This window comes from Halichoerus grypus, chromosome 9 (genome assembly GCF_964656455.1).
Source record: "Halichoerus grypus chromosome 9, mHalGry1.hap1.1, whole genome shotgun sequence".
NCBI classification, from domain to species: Eukaryota; Metazoa; Chordata; class Mammalia; order Carnivora; family Phocidae; genus Halichoerus; species Halichoerus grypus.
In genome coordinates, this window is record NC_135720.1 from 136,412,771 (window position 1) to 136,420,559 (window position 7,789).

Consider the following 7,789-nt stretch of genomic DNA (forward strand, 5'->3'; position numbering starts at 1 on the left):
TTTCCTTAATGCATATAAAAACACAATTTGAGAAAAAATCCCTCCTGTAATTTAAGTTTACTGTTTGTCTTGCAATTAGCATAGCGTGTGTCCATGGTCAAGCGGCTAACACAATATGACTTTACACAGAAGGTATATTTTCATCCACGTATTTTAGTAGCATGTAAACAGAACCTCATTAAATGTCAAGTCACTTAATGAGACAGCATCATCATCATCATCAAAATAACTAGTTTTTATGTGTCTATTTCTGTGTGACCCTATACTAGTTACTATGAAAAGTCAGAATTAAAATGTGTCTCCCTAATAGGATATGCAATGTAAAGTCAAACAAGAAAATATCCATATTAAAGACGCCAAGATCAAATACAGACACTACACAGAAGCCTATAAGTACGTTTAATTACATCAAATGCTTAGATGAATAAGGGAGTTTTAAGATTTTTTCTTTTTTCTTAATGGTTAAGGTTTCATGAAAATCTCTATCTTTCTGTCTTGAAGGCTGATTCAGGAGTTGTGTTTGAAGAAGGGTCTTAACAACAAAGGGGAAGGAGCCTGGGGAGGATTTCAGGGAAAGAGAAGAAGAAACCAAAATGTAGGATAACTAATAAAAGAGGCATGATTGCTAAGATGGCCAAGGGCCAAGTTCAATGCAGCAGACCTCCAGCGTCTCAATATCAGAAAACAAATATATTTCACTAATATACCACCATCCCTTGAGAACCCATTTGTCTGGCTAGCAGGCCCGAGTAGTGTTTTTCCAACGCTCGTTTTTACTCAGAAAGACGTTACTCACTTTGATTTCCTAAATAGGTCAAGCCAACAATCTTTAAAAAACTGTATTAGAGAAATATTTAAACTTAAGAACGGTTCCTCAATCTCAATTTCTAGTGTGGATGGTTCACCAGTCGGTTTTCCCTAAGCTGTTCTTGTAAAAAGGAAACTCTTTTATCATATTGGGTCTCTCAAAATTATACACTTCTATGATTCTTAGGCTGGTGGTTCTCCAAGTCCCGTCCTGGAAAGAGGGCATCACAGTATCACCTGGCAATTGAGAGAAATGGAAATTCTCGGGCTCCACGTCAGACGTGCTGGATCGGAGACTCTGGAAGGGAGGTTCCGTCATCTGTTTTTTAAAGATTTTTTTTTTTAATTTATTTGAGAGAGAGAGAATGAGAGAGAGAGAGAGAGCATGAGGGGGGTAGGGTCAGAGGGAGAAGCAGACTCCTCGCTGAGCAGGGAGCCCGATGCGGGACTCGATCCTGGGACTCCAGGATCATGACCTGAGCCGAAGGCAGTCACCCAACCAACTGAGCCACCCAGGCGCCCTCCGTCATCTGTTTTTAACAAGACCCTCAGGTGATTCCAGGACCACCCTTGAGTTGCGAACCACTGCTTTGTACCTGTCAGATAACAGCACATATATGCTTGCCCAAGTCTCACTGTTAGGGCAGGCATTTCAGCTCGCCTATAGAAATACTTAGGAAAAAAAAAAAAGGTTTTGTAGCTTAATCTTAATATAAAAAATGGCATATTTATGTTAGCCAATAAATACTCCCCAAATGGTATAATTGTTAAATACCAGGTACTCATGAACTTCCTGTGTTATAGGCATTGTAGATTGTAGGGTGTCACAAAGCATTTTTCGATACACTGTCAATGAAGCTGATAGATTTAATGAGCTCTCAAGGGTCTCCCTTCTCTCACGGGTCTCAGGTGAAGAGGACCCTAACAGGCTGAGACCTCACAGCATCCCATGTAAGAGCTCTCCCTCCTGTGTGTGACAGGTGCGGGATGGCCCCAGGAGGAAGGTCTGGAAAAGTCTCCGGGAACATCTAAGGGTAAAAAAGACGGGCGGTGGGGAGGGTGTGAGGGCGGGAGGGCCTGAGATTTCTTTCTTACTTACCAGCAGCCCTTCCTACCGGCACATCTGGGTCACCTCCAGTGGGCCCGACCCAGTCCTCACCGTCAATGTCTGGAAATTAACGGATTTATAGTGAGAGAATGTCATTTCCCTTGAAGCTTGGTCTGATACCCATCAATGGTACTTAACACCACACAAACCTTTTCGAAATACCAATCAATCAATCAATCAATAAAACAAAAAAAAAGTCTAAGCCGAATCGAAAAGAAAATGAACTTTTTTTTTTTTTAAGAAAATGAACTTATCTAAACTAAAGCAAACTAAAGGATATTTTTATGCATGTTAGGCCAACACCCCACCAAGTCCCTGGAAAATCCTCTACCTGCACCAACCCCATCCTCGTTCCCATCGTCAGCGTAATGAAGACCTTGCTGCCCGTCACCAACACCAATTACCTCACCCAAACTTCACGGTGAAAGGCGGGGGGAATCACTATTTCAGCAACGGTCGTTTAAAAAAAAAGAAAGAAACGAAAGAAAGAAAGAAAGAAAAAGAAAGAAAGAAAGAGGAAAAAAACCCGCACATCGATAACAATGCAGAACTCCCTCCAAAATTAGCCTACGCCGTCACATAAATTGGTTTTCTTTGTGATCTCAAATTGACTTGCAGCTCACTAGTGAGAAAATAGTTGCTGAGAAGCCGGGGCCTCCAGCTCTCGGATCCTGCCCGCCTTTCATCGTGTAAACAAACGCATCAGATTTAAAGCTTTCCCATAATTGTTATGCTAACCTTGGAGCGAAACCTCTCCATTTGCATTTGAAGGAGCTAAATATTAGGCAGGAAAGAAAGTGCTCTTTTTGAAAGCCTGAGAAAGTGTCCCCGCGCGGGGCTGGCCCGCCATCTGGGCCGCAGGCTGGGCGCGCAGCCCCCGCCCCCGCTCCCTGGCAGGGGCGCCGCCGGGGCCGTAATCTGGGGGCAGAGCGAGGCGGCGCTGCCTCCGCGGCCTGAATGGGCCGGGGACGTGGGAGCCGGGCGGGCCTGGTGACAGCGCGCCCGGGGTGCGCTCCCTTTCCCAGAGCGCATTCCAAAGGCCCACCTCCTACGGGCCACGCGAGCCCGGTGCCCCCGCGCGGAGGGGCGTCCACGCTGCGGGGCGCAGACCCGGGCTGCGAAGCAGAAATTCACGTTGGCTAAGCGCTCTGGCCCACTTTGAACTTGAGCATCGTGGAGCACCCCGATGCAGCCCGTCTCGTCAAGGCTAATGTAAGCACACGGATGCACATCAATCTTGGAGTAATTAAAAATAAAAACACTGCGCCATGGGGGTTGTTTAAAGAGAGGAAGGAAGGCTCCAACTTCCCATCAGCCTATTCTGGGGGAATAAAGAAAAGCCAGGCATCCCTCTACCTCTTCATGCAACCTGAACACAAAGCGCGTCTACAGAGACTCAGGGGAAATCAGTCCTGGGAGAATATCTAGGGCATCATAAACCAGGAGAACAGAGCTGGAGGGGATAAGATGCTGCGAGAATCGAAGAACATTAATTATTTTCTTTCAACACTTCTCATTTTAGTCTCATTTCTAATATAATTCAAAGGTGCTTTGATTTTTAAATGATTTTACTGTTGTCAGAATTAGCATTTTTCGCTAGTCCTAGGAGACATTCCAGAGGGGAACGGTATTTTTATTTTCCTTTTCCCCCCGCCTAGCGTTTGACAAAGGCTTCTCATGCATCACTGGGCTGTGTTACAAAGTTAGGGGATTTTTCCCTCTCTCAAAAGAAGATCATTGAGGCTGCAAGTAACCCTGGTAGCTGCTAGGAGATGGAATTCTTTAGGCTAGAACTGCATGTTGCACAAATAACTGGCAAAAAGAGGAATGCGGGACAGCCCTGGAGTCCCCCACTGAGCAAAAAAGGGCAGCAGTGACCCAACGGGGATCAGGATGGAACGCGGAGGTTTTTGTTTTTCCTGCTCACGAACTAAATATTAGTGTGTACCAGTACCAGTTACCATGTGTTCTATTTATTTCCTAAGTATTTATTAAATGGCTGCAAGTTTGTTTGTTTGTTTGAAGAGTCAAGACCTTGGCCTCAGACACATCCAGGTTCTAGTTCTGGCTTCTCACACTTACTACCTTCGTGGCCCTAATCAAGTTACTTAGCTTTTCGAAATCATCTGTAAAATGGGTGTATTATCCCCCACCTCAGAGGGCTATTGTGAGGATTGAATAATCCTAGCCTGGCATAAAGTAAACTCTCTATAAATCAGAGCCATTCCTAGGTACATCATCATCATCATAGCTGTCGTTGTCTTTTCTCTGAAGACTTTAAAATGGATCTTTAAATATATGTATTAAATGAAGCAAATGAAGGGAGCATTCAAAAATATTAATTCATTGCCAGGTTCTGTTCAAGGTGCCAGAGATAAACAGAGAAAAGAGAGCAAATTTCCTCGCTCTCATGGAGTTTATATTCTAGTTAGTGAGATAAACAACGGATCAGGGAAGTAATAAATATGATCCCTGCAGACAGCAATACATTCGACCAAGAAAATAAGCCAGGGCATCAGAAAGGAGAGTGATTGGGTATAGGTGCTGGGGGAGGAGCAAAAGGCTGGTTATCATGAAATGGGCAGAGCACCTCTCAGAGGAAGCGACAATGGCGGGGGTGCGGGGGTGAGGGGGTCAGCCTGGCAAAAGCAGGCAGGAGAAACAAGCAGGGCCAGATCGTGTGGGGTCAGGAGCTTCACATACTTCTCAGAGCAGTGAGAGACCATGAGAAAGTATCAAGCGAGGGCATGACACGATCTGCTGTATTATTTAGAAAGGTCACTCTGGCTCCTCTGCGAAAGAGTGGACAATGGGATGTGGTGGTGGAGGAGGATAGGGTGAAAGTGGTCTTCAGCCCGGGCTGCACCTGCAAAGCTTCTACAAAGCCAAGCCCCACCTGCCTGCATGGAGGAGAGCCCAGGCATTTTTTTTTTCTTGCTTTATTCTGGTTTTAAACTCCCACGCGATCCTAATGTACAGTGAGACTTGAAAAACACTAATTTTGCAGGTATTTCAATTGCCCCGCAAAGAATGATGTGATCGTAGAGATGCTAAGAGGTGGTCATAGTCAGGAGAGGTCTTGGAGGGGAAGCCAATCAACCTGCAAATGGATTGGAAGTGACAGGATAGGCGGGGAGAGAAAGATAGCAATGAGGAATGACCTCAAAGTGGAGACAGCAGTATAGAAGGTGATTCCATTCACCGGGAGGACAACAATGAAGTCAAAGCAGGCTGGAGAATTCGAAGCCAGGTTGCTGACGACTGGACACAAGAATACTCACCATGTTTTGTATACAACACTTATTTGGCATATGTTAATAAAATAATAATGTAATTATTCTGTGGAGGTATCTAGCGGGCAGTTGATTTGAGAGCCAGGAGGACAGAACTCTAAATGTATCAGTGCTGCCCAACAGAACTTTCTGCGACTATGGAAATGCTTTATAGAGACACTGTCCAAAGCAGTGGCCACTCAGCACATGTGGATATCGAGCACTTGAAACAAGGCTGAGCTAGTGTGACTGGGGCACTGATGTCTCATTTTATTTTAATTAATTTAAATTTAAATAGCTCTATGTGGCAAGTGGCTGCTGCGCTATTGGAAAAATGCAGGGTATGTGTGGATGATTCCCATATCTGTATATGTGGCCTGAACGTCTTCTTTCAGACTCGGATACCTTCTCATCACTTGCCCTGGCAACAGATCGAAGCCTCTGTCATCTTCAGCCTGGGTTACAGACATTAGATTACTGGTCACGCTGCTTCTCCCTGATCTTCTTCTATCCTATAATCTCAAACAGCAGCCGAAACCACCTTCACAGTTGGAGTCCTATCGTGTATGCCTTTGTTTAAAGCCCTCCAGTGGCCACCATCTCAACAGAGTAAAAGCCAACATCCTTTGACCAGCACACCCAAACCCCTGCATCATCTGACCCCTTCTTTGCTTCTCCAACTCTACTTCCCTCCCACCTTTCTGCACTCCTCCTCCGTCCACCCCACCCCACTTCCACTTTCTATCATGCAATGAAATTAACTCAGTATCTTGCTTTTTTTTTTTAAGATTTTATTTATTTATTTGACAGAGAGAGAGAGCACAAGTAGGCAGAGAGGCAGGCAGAGGGAGAGGGAGAAGCAGACTCTCCACTGAGCAGGGAGCCCGACGTGGGGCTCGATCCCAGGACTCCGGGATCATGACCTGAGCCAAAGGCAGCCGCTTAACCAACTGAGCCACCCAGGTGCCCCCTCAGGTATCTTGTTTATTGTCCGCGCTCCCTTACTAGAAACAGGCTCTATGAGGGTGGGGATTTATGACGACTTTGTTCACTATTGTGTCCCCTAGTACGAAAAACGCAGTAGCTTGGCACGTACCAGGCACCTAAAAAATACTTACCGAATGACTGAACCAGAATATAGATAATATATGCTCCCCTGGGTCACCTAGAAAGACTATACACAGAGAATAGAAAAGCCTCCAGACTGAGCCCTGGGACTCTCCAACAGGTAGTGTTGCCCTGTCCAATACGGTAGCCACATGTGGCTTTTGAGCCTAGTCCAAATTAATTATAAAATACCCACCAAATTGGGAAGAATGGAAGGCATCTCATTAATTATTTATATTGATGACTTACTGAAATAATATTTTGGATATACTAGGTTAATCAAAAATATATTCTTAAAATTGATTTCACCTGTTTCTTTTTACTTTTTTAATGGGAAAATTAAACACTAGGAAATTTGAAATCATCTGTGTGGCTCCTGTTATATTTCTATTAGACACATTGCTTTAGAGACTGAGAGGAGAAGAAAAGCCAGCAGGGGATAGTGTCCAGTGAGCAAAAGAAGATGTCAAGCAAGTACGGCACATGGAAGATTAGAGAAATAATTGTGTCCAATAGGAGAGAACAGTTAACTACATCATATGAGTACTGTGAAGATGGAGAATTGGCCAAAGGATTTGGCAAGATGGAGATCACTGTCAACCTTGAGAAGGGTGGATTCGGAGAAATGAGTGGACAGAAGCTCAATTGGAAAGAGTCGGAATATAAAGTGATGATGTAGAGACAACCCTCTCAAGAATGGTTGCTATGAGAAATGGGAAGCTTCTTGGCCACAGGGAGAGAGAGAGAGAGAGAAAATTAAAAATGGGAGATATTTTGATAGCTGAAGGAAATGATCAAAGATAGCCCCAAATTGGAAAATGTAGGCTAAATACAGAGTATAGAAACATAGCATTTTAAGTCTGAAAGGGCCCTTGAACTTCATCTTAGACATTATAGGTAAGAACTTTGAGGTCCAAACAGGTGAAGGACTTGTCAATGCCATACAACAGATCGGAAACCAGAACCAGAAACACAGTCTATGAATTATAACTTGCAAAATCTCATTTCTGCAGAGAAAAACATATTCAAATCCTAATATATTTGACCCAAAGTATTTTTCCTCTTGTGAAGCAGAACATTTATGTGATTATTAATGGTCCATTAAGAGCTAACATATAAAAATAATACCTAACATTTATTGAATACTGTGTGCTATGTGCCTGGTATTTTACATATATTTAATAGTAATCCATGGAATCCTATGATGTAGATACATATTACACCAGTTTTATAAATTAGAAAAACAAAATTTCAAGAGGGTTAGTTATTCATACACATAACTTCTTGGAGTCAAAGTTTATAGTTTTTTCAATATATCATATGTCCTCACAATCATAATTTTTTTTACTTGGAAATCATCCTCCAATAGGACAAAATACCCAAATTTGCCAACTGATATAAATGAAAACTAATATCCAAATTAATCAGATAATATCCTTTTGTAAGTCAAGTATTTCTTCTCCTAAATATTTGTTTGCCATTATGCATCCAAGGT

The 7,789-nt window shown here is 43.3% G+C and overlaps 1 long non-coding RNA gene across 1 annotated transcript; it reads right to left on the minus strand.

Moving 5' to 3' along the window:
• Positions 1-478: 478 nt before the first annotated feature.
• LOC144379118 (uncharacterized) lies at positions 479-2,826 on the minus strand. The gene is made up of 3 exons (XR_013441423.1): positions 2,654-2,826; positions 1,907-1,975; positions 479-555 (listed from the first exon to the last, which is right to left on the minus strand). It is a non-coding gene; the product is annotated as an uncharacterized LOC144379118 (long non-coding RNA).
• Between the last annotated feature and the right edge of the window lie 4,963 nt (positions 2,827-7,789).